Below are 16,794 nucleotides of genomic sequence, written 5' to 3'. Positions count from 1 at the left end.
TTAAAGTGAAATCACATTAATTTCTTCTTCTGAAACTACCTCAATATCCTCTGAAATGAACGGAGATGCCCTGGGGTGTCATGGGCCCAGGACTGACAGGTATCACACTGCATGTGCGTTTGGGGGGTTGGGCAGGGGTGACGATGCAAGACTGTCTGTACCTATGAAGTCACAGCACAGATGTGTAGATGACAGGTCAGAGCTGATGGTCCTCTATTCCCACTTCCTCTCTTTCTGATGTGGAGACTGAGGTGACATCTGCAGGGTCTTATAAGTGGCAGAATACAGACCAGAACCCAGATCTCCAGTTCCCCAGAACCACACTCTGCCCAGGAAACCTCAGATTCCAGAAAGATCTGTGGGATTTTTTTACTGGGCCAATGTCCTCACTGTTTGGGGAGGAAAAAAGCACAGAGTGTGGCCAAGACCCAGGTCAAATTTATTTTTTAAAGCTTTAAAAAAATTTTTTTTTGCTGCGTTGGGTCTTCGTTGCTGTGCGTGGGCTTTCTCTAGTTGCAGCGAGTGGGGGCTTCTCTTGTTGTGGAGCACGGGCTCTAGGCTCGCGGGCTTCAGTAGTTGCGGTGAGTGGGCTCAGTAGTTGTGGCACATGGGCTCAGTAGTTGTGGCTTGCAGGCTTTAGAGTGCAGGCTCAGTAGTTGTGGTGCACGGGCTTAGTTGTTCCACGGCATGTGGGATCTTCCTGGACCAGGGCTCGAACCCGTGTCCCCTGCATTGGCAGGCGGATTCTTAACCACTGCGCCACCAGGGAAGTCCCCCAGATCAACTTTAGTGTGGAGCTCGGGGAGGGCCACTTTCCCTCTGGGGACGTGGGTTACCTTACAGATGCAACCTGAGCGCTGGACCAGGTGCAGATCTAAAACTCAGAGTTAGCTTTTGGAAGCAGCTTGCTCTCAGAATCTCTTTAGACAGAGTGTCCCTGGCCCTTTTCTCCTCTTGGGACAGAAGCCTCATTCACCTCTCTTTTACCCAACATAGAGCTTCCCTAGAACCAGGTCATCCTCTGTGGGGGGCGGGGTGGAGGTGGAGAGCAGCTAATTCAATCCAGGAGCCGAAGAATCAGGTGGCAGCGTTTTGAGCCTGACCTGCCCACCTCTACACAGACCACCGTTCCTCTGCGGGCTGCTCGGGTGGGACACAGCAAGGCTAAGCCCAGAATTCTCAAACTGGTTATGCAAAAGATCCAGCAGTTCACTCTGGATCTGCCTCCCGTTCAGAACCCTCCACAGCCCTGTTCCAAGTGGGGATCCAGCTGGGAGCTCCCAGGCTCCAGACGCAGCCCGGATGGTCTCTGTACACGCCTTACCTGTCTCCTTCGGTCTTTTTATCATGATCCCAAATTCACCTACTTTCATCCTTCAGATCCCTTGGAATCTGCAGGCAGATATGATCCTACCCTCGCATTAGGCCACCATTTTTCCATCTCCCATTCCCCTGCAATGGGTTTTCTTTTGCAGGTTAAACAGCTTTTGTTATTAGAGAGTGGTTTGGCCTCACCTTTCAGGTTGTGGGTCGTTCCTTCCATAGAGGCGTGTGCCATCCTTACAGAGCTCAAGTGTGAAGGTGGCACCGAATGTGGTTTTGTGAGTGTGGCGTGATCTGCAGAGAAAACCAGGAAAAATGACTTCCTTTGTTTCAGGCTAACAGCCATCTATCTGCGCAGCCCAATACCACAGGTTTGGGGAAGTGTGAAGCTTCGGGGTCTTCTTCTCCTGAGGCTGGCAGAGGGGCACAGAGGCTGGAATCTTGTGGCCATGCATATGCTGGCTTCATATCTCAGTAGAAAACTGTACACTTTAAAGACTAGAATCACAATTTAAGAAGCGAGTTAATGTTTTTCAGCCTCCAAACTTTGGTAAGGCTGGGTTGACATGATCTGGAGAAACTACAAGAAGAGCCTCATATTTGGTTGAAATGATTTGTAGATAGTTTAGATACTGCTGCTTCCAATGGCATTCTCTTACACAGGACAGAATCTGCTAGATTTGCACATGACATCCAGAAATGTGCTGGGTTGCATGGTGACAAGTCAACAGAGCAATGTACAAATCCCACGCAGTTACTGGAACCTACTGCTCAGCCTTTTAACATTAGAACATCCTTTTCAGGACTCTACCTTAACCACAAATCTATCCAAGCTACCATGAGCTAGAGACGAAAGGAACAATTCTCTTCCTTGTTAAGAATTGGTCTTACAAACGCGACTTTTCCATTAAGATTCAAAAGCACCATCTGAAGAAGACATGGGAAGGGGTAAGTGGGTTGTGTACATCTGGAAGACCAACTCTGGCTCTAACTCTGGATTTTCCCAAAGAATGAGAGGGCCCATGGTTTGTGAACCAATATTTCCAAGTTTTACCTTCTACTCTGATGTTTAACAGCTGGTGGTAGGCATTCTGGTCATGCCTAAAGAAATTGCTTGTGAGAAAACTATCCCACTGTAATCCTAAGCATCTGTATAAAGCATCTATATAAAGACGGGGTGCAAGGTGGTCCTAGAGATTCAGCTAAATGTTTGAGTTCACAGTGTCACACCTGAGCAAAGACTTCTAATGCTGTGTAGCAGTATTGTCATATTTTAAAGGATTCCAGTCTAACTGTATAATAACTTAACAGTTTATCACCATTTAAAACTATTTTTAGTTGATGGATAATACAATTGTATCCTGTAATTACTCATCATTTTTGTCCATGACTTAGGCATTTCAAAGGGTTCCTATATAGCCTAAATTGCTTGGAATTGATGCTTTTTCTGCAAAAAGGTCTATTATATAAATATCTTACTGGTATACTTAGTAGATAACACCCAATTTTCGTGCTCTATAAAAAACGAATATGCTAATTCCTTCCTCAATGTTTTCTCACTTTGTTAGAGTGACTGAAAAGTCCCTTCTAGTTAGCTTTTTGTAACTCAGAATTCAGCAAGGCAAAATCTGATTTCATGGAAGAATTTGGTCACATTGTGCTCCAAGCTTTCGATCAGCCCCAGCGTTGACTAGGTTCTGTTCCGGATCCAGTGCTGGCCTCCAACCAGCTCCACGCAGCAGCCTCACTGATCCCTCTCTCTCCTCCCCTGAGCACCACCAAATGCTGACGTCATAACCCCAGTGGGGTCATCAGAACCCTGCCACCCAACAATGAGCTTTTCCCGGAGTCTTTGCAGAGGGCACGGGTGAAAGGACAGTGGAGAAGGAGAGAAAAGGGCAGTGGAGGAGGCAGGTTGAGGGGCAAGATCAGGAGGAAAGAGAGAGAAGGGTAAGACTGGGATGGGAGGCCAGCCATGCCTGTCCTACCAACAGCCAGTAGGCAGTGGCCCGGGCTGATGGGAACTAGAAAACTAGGAGAAAGAGGAAAGTCAGCCAGGAGGCCAGTGTTCCCATGAGCAGTGACCTCCATATGAAATTAATGGAAGTTGAATGGGGTCCTGCCCACATGCCCTCCAAGTGGGGAAGGTGAGGCTTTCTGCTGGCAGTGAAGGTAAATGGCTGGCTTGTGGGGGGTGGACACAATGGGGTATCAATCCCCACACGACACGTCCAAATGTCCCCCGTGCTGGCTTCTCAGCCACTGAACCCACAGAAGAATGGAATCAGTGGCTGAAATCTGGGGACACTAGAGCCCTATCACAAGACTCTTGGGGTCTCAGTTCTACCTTCTGTGAATTGCTTTGCTCGGGGCTGTTACACGGGTCTCCTCATCTGTTCAGTGTCACTGATTGCCTTCTTGGGGAGTTCTTTGAAGAATGGTAAACCATGGGGCATTACTTATACAAATATTTTCCAATATTTTACCTTATTAACATGGGAAATGCAAAGGAAATGCCACTTAGAGGTACATGAAGGCATGTGACACTGAGTGTATTTTCAGGGAGTTCTGCAAGTTGGTGCCTAATGGGAACCTGCAGAGTCTACTTCTCATTAGAAGGACAAAGCAATAGGGACAGGAACTTCGATTCCCAGACCAGGACCCAAGCAGAGCCCACAGCACCCCTGGGGAGTAGGTGATGTCTGCCTTTTCCCTCCATCCCCTCCTGGCTCCCTCCTCCTCCCCTTCCTGTAGGCCCAGAACAGCTAGTTGTGAACGATCATCAGCACACAAATATTTATAGGAAGTGCAGTTTCATTGGGATTTAAGAGAGTGCTTTTTTCCTTTGTTTTGTTATGTTTGAGTTGGGATAGGGTGGTAGCCACAGGCCTCTCCAAACAGCCAGCTTGGGTGGACAGACAACCACACTAGGGTCCCAGCTGGGAAACAGGCGAGCACAGCTCCCGAATCACTTTCTCTCCCTGGTCTCTTGCCCTTCTTTAATGGATGATGGCAGAAACAAATGAAAAGTCCGTTTGTCTACATCACTTCCAGGGAAGTTCTAAGGGCTCTCATTTCACAGCTTGGGGCAGGACTTATCCCACCCGGAGCCAGTGTGGGGATTAGTGTTGTTACCGCTGGGGCTGTGAGAAAACCCGAGGAGTTTGGAAAGGTGTGGTCCCTTCCTCCGTTCTCCATGACAATTGATGCCGGATCGTTGCTTGACCCCCGGAACTGGATACCTAGACCGTCGTAGAAGCCGCCGACCTCTACTGTCTTCTGCCGCCCAGCCTTCCCGCCATCCCGCATGGCCAGCCCACCCTGGCCAGATTCATTTCCATAAAATGGGGGTTTCATAACATTTCCCTCCCTGCTTATAAGCTTTTAATGGTTCTCCAGGGCCTTCAGTTTAAAGCACCATTTGCAGTGCCATTTTTTTTTTGCAGTAGGCCAATGTTCACTTTAATTGTAATTCTAAATTACTTACTTTCACATTAACAGAGATATTTCATAAACCAAGAAGAACCAAGTATTATATATTTTTTAATGGTTCACGTGATTCAGAGAATTTTTATTAAAAAGGGATCAAGAGCTGGTTGAAATTCTCACCATAAATATAACATGTCTATTACTATTTTTATTCACAGTGAATTCAGATCAAAGCTTCCCGAAGACTTATACTCTCTAACATAATAGGGATGACAAGTACTTGACAGCCACCCTCTAAAGCACGGGCTTAACACAAAGCGAGGTGGTTTAAAACACCAACTATAATACGAGGCTGCCACTTGAGGCCATGACGTGCTGGTCTCAGCCCGCTTGCCCGTATTAACTGCACAGCAAATCCCCAACACGTTTCTGACTTGCCCGCTGCCGAAACTCCGATAAGCTTGTCTTTCCACGTTTACCTGCACCCTTTCCTCCCACCCCCACAAAATTCGTTCTCTATTCATTTCCACTGGTTGTCATGCAATGATCCTTCAAGGTCTGGATCAGACCCCATCTGCTTAAGTAAATTAAGCACAGCCTGTAGCATCTTTTTCCACCCAGAACTCTCCCAGCACTCCTCCCTAACTCCTTGGGCCTTTGGGCCTTTGCCAATCGTTTGTAACTAAGCATATGTGGCAATATCGAACCAGTCATCTATTTTTTCTCAAGCTAAGCTGCAGAATTTATTCAAATGTCACCAGTTTTTCTGCCAATTACTTTTTCTGTTCCAGGATCGAGTCCAGGATCCTCAATGGCATTGAGTTGTCCTGCCTCCTTAGTCCCCTCCGGTCTGTGACAGTTCCTTGGTCTCGCCATGTCTTTCACTATCTTGACACTTTTGAAGGGTACTCATCAGTTACTTTGTTGGAAGTCCCCTCGATGTGGGTTTGTCTGGTGTTTTTTCAGGGTCAGATAAAGTTGTTCTACTGTTGGGAAGGAGGTTATAGAGGGGACACGCCTCCTCAGTGCATTCCATCAGGGGCACGTGGTGTCGCGTGCATCACCTAAGATGTTAACCTGCATCCCCTGGTTAAGGCCATGTCTGCCAGGATTCTCCACTGGCTCTCCTGCATGGTTTCTGATGAGAAATATGCTGTAATTCTTATCTTGTTCCTCTGTGTAATTTCTTTTCTCAGGCTGCCTTTGAGACTTTCTCTTTCCTTTAATTTTCAGTGGTTCAATATGATATGCCTATGTTCATGCGTGTATGTGTGTGTGTGTGTGTGTGTGTGTATGTGTGTGTGTGAATATGGTTGCTTGGTGATCTTTGAGATTCTTGGATCTGTGGTTTGGTGTCTCTCACTAATTCTGGAAAATTCTAGGCCATAATTTCTTTAAAGATTTCTTCTGCCCAGCTCTCTCACTCTCTTCTTCTGGCATTTGCTACATGAATGCTAGACTGTTTGACATGGACCCACCACTTCAGATGCCCATTTCTTTCTTTTCTCCTCCCTTACTCTTTTTCTCTTTGAGTTTCAGTTTGGCTGTTCCTGGTCACCTTACTTCAGCTTCCCTGACTCTTTCCTCACTATGTTGAGTCTATTGATGAGCCCACTGAAGACAGTCTTCATCTTCATTACTGTATTTTCCATTTCTAGCATTTTCCTTAGATTCTTATAGTTTCCATCTCTCCAGTGAACTCATCTGATCTTGCATATTGTGTACCTTATGCATTAGAGACTTTACCCTATACATCAGAATAAAAAAATGCAAGTCAGGGGCTTCCTGGTGACGCAGTGGTTGAGAGTCCACCTGCCGATGCAGGGGACGCGGGTTTGTGCCCTGGTCCGGGAAGATCCCACGTGCCGCGGAGCGGCTGGGCCCATGAGCCATGGCCGCTGAGCCTGTGCATCCAGAGCCTGTGCTCTGCAACAGGAGAGGCCGCAACAGTGAGAGGCCCGCGTAACGCAAAAAAAAAAAGAAAAAATGCAAGTCAGATAATTCCAGCATCTGTGTCACATCTCACCTCTTATTGTTACTGTCTCTTGGAAGCGTGTTATCTTGCCTTTTCATTTGCCTCCTCATTTTTTTCTTGAACGCTGGACATCTTGGTAGAACTGTAGAAACTTAGACAAATTGCTTTTAATCTCTAGAAATGGACCTAGTTTTCCTCCTGGCAGGCCCTTAGCGTGGGGGTGGGAGTTAACCTGGGTAGAAGTTGGGCTGGGCTTGAGGTTCCTTGTTGCTATGGTTACCCTTAGTGCACTGAACCCTCAGATTCCTGTGGGAACATCTTGTGTTTCAGCGTGTGGTTTGCCCAAGAAATACTTGCCTGACTCTCAGCTTTAGACCTTCCCTTTGCACTGGGCCTCACAGAGGGTCCCTTTGCCTGTTATTCTTCCTCCCCCTGCTGCTCTTGTTACCCTGCTGTTGTTCCTGTTATAGCTCAGAGGGTGTGGGGTCGCAGAGGGAGACAGTCTCTGTTGTTCTAAGTCCCAGGGGCTGCCTCCTGTCCCTGGTCCTCTGAGGTCTGGCTGCCTTGGTTCCCCTGTCCCTGAGCAGCAGATCGAATAACAACCAAAATTTTTAAGTAGTCATGTGTGTCTAGGATATTTCTCAGTATCGTCAACAACTTTGTTGCGGTGTGAAAATATCTGTGACCTGTACTTGGTGGCGTTGGTCGCAGGAACTGTTGCTACCATTGTGTGTTGTCGCCCTACCTTCATAATTGAAGGCAACGCTACTAAATGTGAGTTAGAAGTTAGTGAAATGAAGACTTAATTTTTTCCACATTGAGTTCGTGAATTTGTGCTTTCTCTCCGTGGATCCTTTGGACTCCTAGCATGCTTTGCGAGAGAACTTGCGGGATGAGGGATGGACAACAGTAACCACTGGACCTGTGACCAGAAGCAGATTGTAGAGCTTCTCTCGTGAGTTACCCTTGGCCGCCCCACACCGCATGCTTCCCTGTACTGGTTCGGGGAACCAAGGGGCAGGAAGGCTGAGGACAGCCAGGCCGGTGCTGGGACACAACATTAAAAACAAAATCTCCACCCATCCCAGAAAACCTCCACAAAGGGAGACGAAAAAGAAAAGCGTTTAATTATCGAATAAGCATTAAACCAGGCCATCCAATAAGAGACGGCAAAGACGTTAAGGGATTTCACACGTTCACGTAGCCAGGCTGACATGTGTTCTCGGGTTCAACGACAACCAGTCCTCAGGAAGGGGACCTGGTAGCACCCTTTGTCACACACGGTCACCCGGTAATGGGGTGGCCCATTGCCTTTATCCAGAGGAAAAAGGAAGCTTCTAGTTCCCTTGTGACAAGAGCTAGGTTTGCACCGTGGAGCGAGGCAGGACACCGGCCAACGTTAGGCGCCTGCCCTCCCAGGGACGCGGGGAGACGGGGGCGCCATCTTTCTGTTTACATTTCTGAGAGGTGGCTGCCAGGTACTAGGAATAGTTCTGAGTTGTACAGGTGCCCAGAGGCTTATTTAGCTTTTAGAAAGATTTACTTTTTTTTTTAATTTTAAATTTTTATTTATTTGTTTATTCATGGCTGTGTTGGGTCTTCGTTTCTGCGCGGGGGCTTTCTCCTGTTGTGGCAAGCGGGGGCCACTCTTCATCGCGGTGCGCGGGCCTCTCACTATCGCGGCCTCTCTTGTTGCGGAGCACAGGCTCCAGACGCACAGGCTCAGTCATTGTGGCTCACGGGCCCAGCTGCTCTGCGGCATGTGGGATCTTCCCAGACCAGGACTTGAACCCGTGTCCCCTGCATGGGCAGGCAGATTCTCAACCACTGCGCCACCAGGGAAGCCCTAGAAAGATGTACTTTTTAAGATTTACTCTCAAAGGGGCAGAGAAAGAAATGTGTAGTAAGTGTCCAATAGTAAACGTGCTAAGAAAAGGGGGGAGGGGCAGGCAAGCTCTTTGCCTTGTTGCAGCAGGGAAGATGGAATTCTGTCTTGGTTTGTACTGACCGTCACACCAGAAAGCGGCAGTTGAGTCACAGCTCTGTACCTCCTTCCACAAAACGGAAGGGATGAGGGGTGGAGAGACAGGCCAGAGGTTTACTGAGGCAGCGTACCCATGGGTGCCAGAGGAGGCCATGTGGACGCTCCCTCATCTTTGATGCTCCTCGTAGGTGCATGTCATTTTGCTCATGTGTGATGTTAATGTTCTGCTTTGGGTTAAGGGAAATTGAATTTAGCTCTCCTCCTAAGCACAAAGGAACGTGTGTGCTTTAAAATCCAGGAAATTGACTTGAAGTCTCCGGAGCGGTTAATCCCTCTCCCAGGCTAACTAAACCTACGGATCAATTCATCAGGCATTCAGCGTGTCCTCGGAGACCTCCCTGGGGGCCCAGCATGCACCGGACACCAGGGAAGAGAGACGGGTATGAATTCATTGTTGCATTCAAACTGGGGAGTCAATGCCACATTTGAGCCACAGGGCACGAGCTCCGCATTTTCCCACATGCCTTCATGGGGCCTTTCCACGTGCTGGTCCTTCAGCCTGAAATATCTCCTTCCACTCCTACTTCATCGGTCAGGAGTCTTCCCCATCCTGAAGGCCCAAACCGTGATACTGTTCCTTATCAGGCTTCTAAGTGTTCAAAATAAATAATAATAATAATAGTAGTAGTAATTATCATTACTATTATAAAACTCACCAGAGTGGACCATGTATATTGTGCCAGGCATTGCACTAAGTACTTTAGATAATTTATTCCTTCAAACAGCCCGAGAAACAGATATTTCACCCCAGTTCAGTAGAATAGGAAACTGAGGGTCAGAGAGGTCAAGATCACATAACTAGCAAGAGGTGAAGCTGGGATCAGAGCCCAGCGTGGAGCCCCTCGCCCTGGCGTCTCCCCTCAGGCTTGATCCGGTCTTCTCTGCTCTTCCATAGCACCTGCTTCTCTTCCTCCCTCAGTTCTCCCTGACATGAAGGCTCGGATGTTTGACAGACTTACAGAGGCCTTGAAGGAAGGTGCCCTGTCTGGCTCATGGCTCTCTCTCCTACAGTGTTGAGCACTGTGTCTGGGCTACGCTAGGTGATGGAAAAGGGGATACGAGCAGAACGGGGAAGCACTGCACCAGGGATGGACAAGCAAAGGTAGTCACTCCTAGGATGTTAGTGACCTGAGACTTTGTACTGTAGGTTGAGAAGATGACCCGAGTCAATACAATTTCTCCCTTGAAAATTTGGGGTGAGGGGAAATGAGGTAGGTGGTCCTGTGAAGGAAGGAGCTACCTGGTGAGCTGTGTGTAGGAGGCAACCCTGGAGAGGAAGCAGAGGAAGCAGTTGGGAGAGGGAAAGGGGGCAGAGCTAAGCAAGTGGAGAGACAGCGAGGGACAGAGAGAAATCTGCCACAGTTCAAGGCCCATTTCTGGAATCCCTGGCCCCTTTCAATGTATCATGCTCCACACACACACACACTCACACTCACACTCACTCACTCTACTTGAGTTGTCTTGTATGGGTTCTGTTACAAGGACATTTAGAAGGAATATAAATTACATGTTGACCCTTGGCACAGGGTGCTGGGAGAGGAGATGGTGGGCTATGAGAGAGGGAGGGGCAGCCGGCCAGGGTACAGGATGAAGGGACGTGGACTCGGAGAACACTGGGCTGTAAACGTGACCGCGCACTGGAATCTCATGGGGCGTTCTGCGATGTACCGATGCCTGGGTCCTGCCCCCAGAGACTGTGGTTACCTGATGTGAATGCTGGTCTGGGCATCCAGAGTTTTAGCAGTTCCCCAGGTGATTCTAATAGGTGAGAAGTTTTCCTGGCTGGTCTGGGCATCCAGAGTTTTAACAGTTCCCCAGGTGATTCTAATATGTGAGAAGTTTTCGTGGTAAACACTGCTTTCCCGTGTTAGGGGTGCGTGAGAATGTCCAATTCGGAATAATTTCACTTATTCTAAGAACAAGAGATGATGAAAGCGATGACTTGAAGTCCTTGAGTATAGAGTGACTTTCCTCAACCAACCCCAGGTTCTAGGTCAACGATTAAAGAAGTTGTGCTTAGTTAGCCTCCAGGCAACGAGCAGATGCCAATGTGGATGGCTACTGGCGAGTTTAAATGCTGTATATTTACAGATATGAGAATTTGTTGGCAAATCCAGTCCCTTTTGCTTTCTTAATTGTTTGTTTAGAGATGACAAAGGATTATATCAGCATCGAAGATTTTATCTTAACTGGGTGCAAAGGTCTATCAGCTGAAAATTCCAGTAGCTGAGCAATGACCTTGGGGTTGGCCCTGAGCCCACGGCCTGTAACGGGTTGCATAGTGTCTTCTTGCAGGAAGCTGATTTTATTCTGTAGCCAGCTTCCTTCACTGAGCTCAGAGGCTGGACCACGATGTTTAGCTTTGGGGTCCATGATTTCATCTACAAGCCTAATTCCCTCCCCATCCCAAATGCCATCACACTGGGAGTTAGGGCTTCAACATATAAATTTGGGGGGATATAAACATTTAGTCCGTAGCAGATGCATTTCCCAGTTGAATTCCAAATATGTTTTCTTCTCAGGCAGATTCATCTAGTATGGCCTTGCCAATGATTAAAGTACCAGTCACCGGTCACTGTCCCAGGTTCCCTAAGTGGCCTCATTGCTGCCACCTCATCTCTCCTCTTCCCTTCACCTCCCAACCTTCTCCAGAATCCAGCAGGACCCTGCTCTGCTGTGCTTCATGTCTGTTCTCATTGGCAAATGCTTGTGCCAGACCAAACGGAGTGACTGTCAGTCCTGGGCCTGGCAAAGGAGAGACACATGGCCCAGCGGAGGGTGCACTGTGCTGTCTAATTAATGTATCTGTTAGGGTGAATTAGGGTGGTGTGGCCTTCAAGCTGTGGCCAGTTGTCAGCCGCTCCCCTTAATCTCCCTGCGACTTCTTTTGCCCTCTCGGATGCCTCAGCCCTCATCTATGGTCCTCCCCCTAATTTGGGGGTGGGCCCTGTGTGCTTTGGTTCCAAGCATTCGCACCCCCTGGTGTACCCTCCCCCCTCCTCCTGTGGAACCCAGGGCCTCTCATACCTGCCTCTTCCCCCAAGAGACTCGCTTTGGTTAGCCCACCCATGGGCACCCCGCTGGGATGGGACCCACTCCACCTCTGGTGGATTTCCAGGACACTCTGTGCCCTGCCCTCTGAGGGGGCTACGCAAGCAGCACCGGGTGGTCCCTGGTTCCCATCTGATTCTTGAAGCCTCGAGCAAGGGAGTGCCTGTGCTGAAGGCCTCCAGCCAAACCCTGGCCTTGCATCCTACGGAGATTCCCTCTCTCCCTAGGAGACCAAGTCAGGCACCAGAGATAAAGTATAGCCCTCTGGGGGAAATTCATTGTTCTTTCTCTGGTATCCTTTCTGCCCAGGGCATTTACAGAGCTAACCACTGTTGTCACTGTCAGGAGATGAGTCAATTGCACACCCACCTGTATTGTTTCATGAGACTCAGGTGAAGAGGGGCAAGCGTTCACCCTCCTGTCTCCCCTCCCCCTTGCAGAGCCCTTTCAATTGTGTAGTAGTTAATCTGGAAAACTTCAGAATTCCCAGGATTGTTATTGTCACTGGATAGAAGGACAGAGATTTCCAGCTGGAAAAGGGCAGCTTAGATCATTCTCGTCGCTTTTCTATGTAGAGAAAAGTTCTGACAGTCGAGGAGTTGTAATTGTTTAGCCTTACACACCATCAGCCTTCTCTAGGTGTCCCTCCCAGGAGGCAGGTCAGCAGCCTGCTGAGTCTTGAGGCTGGGCAAGCCGGGCAGTCTCTGTATCACAGCTGGGCTAAGCACTGAACAAATACTGGGAATCACCACTCCTTAATGTATAGGGTTCTAGAACTTAAAAATCTTTCAAGTTAGCAAAGGCCATGTATTTCACATGATGGCCATTTCCATCCTCAAAGTGGATCTATGTGTTGAGCATCTGCCTCCCATTTTCCAGATAGTGAAACCGAGTCTGAGTCTTTTTAGGATCGAGGGTGCTTGCGTCGCTTTGCCCTGGCATCACTCCTCCCTCCTTCCTCCTCCAGAGGCTGGAGCAAGTTTACTCATCCCTGTCCGAGTTGGGCTGAAGGCAGCAGGTCCAGGGATTGGCCCAGGGGATCACCTCAGTTGTCCTGGCTGAGTCACAGCTGGGTGACTGCTTGGTTGCAGACAGCAGGGCAAGGGCCCTCCCAGGGGGACTCCAGCCAGGGCAGGATCAGCAGGGCAAGGGCTTTCGTGAATCCAGCTCCGTTTATGCTGAAACGTGATCTAGTGTTTTCTCCTCATTGCTTGTTGGAAACAAATTCTCCCTGCAGAGTCTGGGCTTGTTTACATGCAGTGGAAGTAATGGGGATAGCAGAGAAAGATAGCAGATGACCCTAAACTTCTACCTAGAGCCAGCCGGCTTCTTCAACGAGCACCAGAAGCCTTCCCCTTCCCGACATGTCTGGGATGGCTGGAAAAAATCTCAGTCTTAGACTGGCCAGAACTGCACTCGTGTTTCCTTCCAAGCCCGCATCTTCCGTCTTCCTTCTGCATCTCAGTAAAGAGCACTAAGGTAGGCGAGGAAGGAGGGGCTGGCTGCCCCGGCACTTCCTGCGAGGGAGGCTCCGCCGCCTGGGGCCGGGCGGGCCCTGAAAGTAGCCGAGTGGCTCGAGTCTCTTGAGGCCCCTCGCGCCACCCCGCTCGCCCCGCCCCCGGGGGCCGGGCCGCGCACACCGGGAGCGCGAGGCGGGCTGGGTGTTTGCATACAAAGGCGGCCAAGCGCGCGGCGCCGCAAGGTAAGTAGCAGTCTCCACGCCGCCAGCCTCCCGTGTCGAGTCTCCGTGGAGCCCCGGTCAAACCCCGGCCGCCGCCGAGGTAGGGGCCACAGCCTCTGCGGGGCCGGGCTGGGCAGGGCGGGGCGCGGCCCAGGGGCGGGGGGCGCGGTCGGGCCGCTGCCGGCCGGGGGATGCTGGACGATGCCCGGGGACCACACTCTGTCCCCGCGGCCCTTTCGGGGCAAGTGTTTCGGGGAGAGAGGCGGAGAACAGGCCCAGGGACCCGGCGGCCTCGTGAGCTTCCCTCGGGCCTTCTCCCAAAGGGCTGACCTTGATCGGCGTGGCGAACTCGAGGGGTGGCCGCGGGACTCCGTCCTGGCAGGACGTGTGGGTTGTACCTGGGCAGCAAGCAGCCCTTGCTTAGCGCCGGGGACTTTTATGAAACTGTTCGGGGAGGTGGAGGTGGGTTATTTAGGATTCCTGCTTTGCTGTTGAGGAAACAGGTTCGGGGAGGTTGACTTACGTGCCCAAGGTCACACAGCTCCTGGGCGGCAGGCTGAGCCCGGGTTGGAATCCTGGTTCTCGGATTACATACAGTCTGCTCCCTCCTCTGCCAGCTTCTGTGCACCTTTCCTGCAGCCTGCTGGGTTCTAGGCCTTCCATCAGATGCCCCTGCGAATAATTTTATTTTGGGGAAGGCAGGGAAAATGTAGGATGAAAAGTAGTGTTTTGAAATAACTTGAAGTGCCGTGGAGCAGGGGTGTGTATAGATAACCGGCTGGTCATTTGCGTGGAGGGTAGTGGCTGGAGAAGGCAGATGTCAACCCCGTTTTTGACCAGCAAACAGGAACGTGACTAAAACAACTGGCCGTGTTAATTCAGAGAGTTTTTAGAGCCTAGTAGTTTCCAGGAGTGTTTTGGAGAGATGAGCTTATCAACTTTTTATGGGAGGGGGCGGGTAATGGGGGGGTGATTGTGAAATTTACTGTTTGTCCCTGTTCTATAATTTGGGTCTTATGAATTAAAGTAAGCAATTGCGCAATGTACAGCAACTGAGAAATAAACACACACAGACGCGTCTTCCCCCCAGAAATGGTGGAAATCTAAGAGTTTGTCTTCTGGTTCTGTATTTTGATAATGCTTCATTCACATCTGCCGACATCTGTTTTATTATCGAGTGTTTTTGTGTATGGGTGTGTGGTTGGAGCTTTTATGCTTGTTTGTGTGGAGGGCCGTATGGTGTGGAGCCAGGCCTGGACAGAGCCCTGGACCTGAACTTAGTGGGCCTGGAGGCCTGAGCTCTCGTCTGGGTTCTGCGTTAGCTTGGCAGTGGTGCCCTGCCCAGGTGCCTTCACCATCTCGGGTCTCAGTTGTCCAAAATCTCAGCACTCTGGAAAAGAATGGCTGCAGAGGACAGACCTGCTGAGTCTTGTTGCAAGGGAGAGAACTTGGGCACTCGGGTGGGGCACCGACGGATCTCCTGGTCTTGAGGGGACCTCGGAAAGGCTGGGAAGTCTGCCCTGGGAGGGGGTAGTGTGGCCAGCCTGGCCAGAAGGAAGTCTGTAAGCCTAACCCCCACCCAGTCAGCTGTGTTCAGGGTCCTGGACCAGAGGGCGGGGGTGGAGGGCAGGAGATGGAGAGAGATTTCAAAAGAAGGGCCTGAGGCCTATGGGGCACACAGGCTGGTGCAAAGAACTTGGCTTTGTAGTTTTAGCCACTTACCCACTTGTAACTTGGGCCAAAGACACATTCTCTTGAGTGTCTCTTGAGTGTTTCTTCTCCTAGGCAATGAAGAGAGAATCACACCCATTTGCAAGTTATGGTAAACAGATATACAAGAGCCCCTGGGAAAGAATGTGGGGTCCCTGTGGTCACTGCTATTTTAAGGGAGGAACACAGGGCGCCAGTGAGGAGGGCTAATTGTAGAGTTGGGACAGGCCTGCCTGACACTGGCCTCTGGGCTGTAAATCAGCGCTGTGGGACCCCCTCTCACACTGTGAGTTGGCCTCCCCTGAGTCCTTTCTCTTCTTGGTTCAAGGTCTAAAAGGTACCTAAATGTGACGAATTGATTTGGGCAGGGGTGCCGATGGGGATGGGTGACGGTGCCGCTGTAGGCAGCTCATTCCAGGGAAGGCCTGTTGGCGGGAATGGCCTTTGGAGAGTTTTGAAAAAGACCTAGAAGACGGTGGTCCAGTTGGGACACTGAGGCTGGTGGTTTGACCTGTTTGCACTTCAACTTCCTCAGCGTGACCGAGCCATGAGAACTGGGAGCTGTTGAGGTGACAAGGAACGTGCGAGGCCGTGACGCCCGGTCAGCGCTGGGGCGAGTGCCCTGGGGAGGGCGGGCGATGTCCCACTTCTTAGGTTTCACTGAACCCTGGCCGGGTTTATTACGCCCGAAGCCCACTCACTTAGAATCAGTGGGAGTTGTGAAAAGAAGTCGAGCAAAGTCCGAGCAAGCCCGTCAGCGGGAGCTTTCTAAGCTGTGGGCAGCGGGTCTAGAGAGAGCAGGGGCCTGACACCTGCCTTCATTCCTGGCAGCAGGTCCAGCTGGGGGGATGCAATGTGCCCGGCTCGGGAGACCCTCCTGACAGTGCGGGGGGGCTGTCAGGGAGACCGTGACCTGCCCCCCTGTCCTGTGTCCTCCACACTTCCCTGTGGGCCCCTTCTCCTTCCTCTTCCCATGTCTCCCCCCTCCCCCGACCCCACCCCACTTTTTATTTAAACAACAAGAAATGAATACTGACACAGGCCAGTATTCTTCACAGCGCGGCCTGTCACCCTCTGGTCCTAAAATCAGTTTAGTACGCCCATGGGCATTTTAGAAAAGGTGAAATAGAATAGAAGAGAAAATCCCAGACCCGGACATACTAATCTGAGGTTAGGTATTGTTGGGTCACCCTTGTTTAGCTGAGATGCGTGTGTGTGTGCATGTGTGCCCCCGCATGCGAACTCTGGTGGAGGGAAGCCGGGTGTATGAGACCGAGTGCCTGGTGTGTGGGGAGGGGCCTGCGTGTGTCAGGTGTTGGGCAAAGGGACAGGGCTCCGTCTGGAGAGGATGCTTTTCCGCGCTGGTGATGGAAACCACATCTCTCAACACACTGAGCAGGTTTGGGATTCTTGCGACAACGTTTTTTCCTGGTGCTGAATGCTGGGCTTTCGAGTAGAGAGCTACAGGTTGTTAGAACAGAGTCATGGCTCTGCATCGACTGCCTGTTTACTCCTAAGGCCGACCACAGACCCTGCATTCGAGACACCCTGTGTGCCCAGTGCTCCTGGGACACGATCAGC

At 50.4% G+C, this 16,794-nt stretch overlaps 1 protein-coding gene across 5 annotated transcripts in view; it reads left to right on the top strand.

Annotated features, from left to right (window-relative positions):
* The first annotated feature begins 13,476 nt into the window (after positions 1–13,476).
* The window catches only part of LPIN1 (lipin 1), a 72,505-nt gene continuing 69,187 nt past the window's right edge, over positions 13,477–16,794 (top strand). For 2 of the 5 annotated variants that reach the window (XM_081255016.1, XM_081255013.1), the window contains exon 1: positions 13,477–13,524. The gene's annotated coding sequence lies outside the window, so the exon portion shown is untranslated. Of the gene's footprint in view, positions 13,604–16,794 lie in introns of all 5 variants that reach the window. The other 3 variants (XM_081255015.1, XM_081255012.1, XM_081255014.1) reach the window with 3 other exon arrangements.

The sequence above is a fragment of the Mesoplodon bidens genome (genome assembly GCF_964165515.1).
Source record: "Mesoplodon bidens genome assembly, chromosome: 14".
Lineage (NCBI taxonomy): Eukaryota > Metazoa > Chordata > Mammalia > Artiodactyla > Ziphiidae > Mesoplodon > Mesoplodon bidens.
Note: the sequence above shows the minus strand (reverse complement) of the source record. Positions and strands in the feature narration are given on the sequence as shown.